The following is a 1,013-nucleotide window of genomic DNA, read 5'->3' as shown; positions in this document are numbered from 1 at the left end:
GTTATTCATCATTTTTTACAATATAAATAAAAATGCATGATTCTGGATATAGTAAAGGATACTAAACTGGATACTGTGATTAAGAGACATGAGAGACACAACATTTTTCAACAGGGCTACATTTAAACATAACTCCAGGCAAAATACACTGGACATGTTTTGCTGCTTACTTCTTCCCTTAATTCAAATACCAAAGGTGATTTACTGGATATTTCAGTAGTTGTTTCTGATTCACAAAAATCAATGAAATTTTTATTTTTATTTCAAGAATATATGTTAAGCATACGAAGTCTGCTGAGCCTTCTAAGAAAGTCTTTCTCTCTAATAAATAGAGTGTTTCGCACAATAAATTTATGATTTCTGAATAGGTTTTAAAATACAAAAAGAATAATGTCTGAGTTTTAGCTAAAATGCCAGTTAGTGGTCTCTACGTTCAGAAACTTCCCTGGTATGACTTAGAGCCCTTTGAGATCAGAAAGTCTCTTCAGTGAGGACAGTAATCAGTAGTTGATGCTGGTGGTTAGAAATGGCTGTAGAACGTTTATTCACTTGGATGTTAGTAGATCATTTATCAATAATTAAGTTGAAATGCTGATACCACTAAAAGCATCAGGGGTAAATCATCCTTAGAAATGTGTATTGTGTGTAAAATTAAAAGGACTCTAGAAAAATATCTTGCAAAATATTTGGTAAGTTTCTAAAATGTGAACATTTCTCAAAGGGTGTAAATAGATAAATTAATAGCTTAATATCATACCTGAAGATTTTGACTAAAGAATAAAATAGCAAAATAAAGTTTGTTATGCTACTGACATTTCTTGAATTATAGAACATGTAAGTATAGACAGATTTAATATTTTTACAGTAGTTAAAATACTTTTCTTAGCTTGAAATCACAAATATATTTCTTGAGAATAAAAGAGATGATCTCTTTTATTATATCAACACTTCTCACATATTTAAAGGGTTTTAGAAAATTCAATCTATGTGTTTTTATCTTATAGCATTTCTTA

Source organism: Propithecus coquereli, unplaced genomic scaffold (genome assembly GCF_000956105.1).
Source record: "Propithecus coquereli isolate 6110/MARCELLA unplaced genomic scaffold, Pcoq_1.0 Scaffold123, whole genome shotgun sequence".
In the NCBI taxonomy this organism is placed as follows: domain Eukaryota; kingdom Metazoa; phylum Chordata; class Mammalia; order Primates; family Indriidae; genus Propithecus; species Propithecus coquereli.
The sequence above is the reverse complement of the archived record's forward strand: the minus strand, read 5'-3'. Positions refer to the sequence as shown.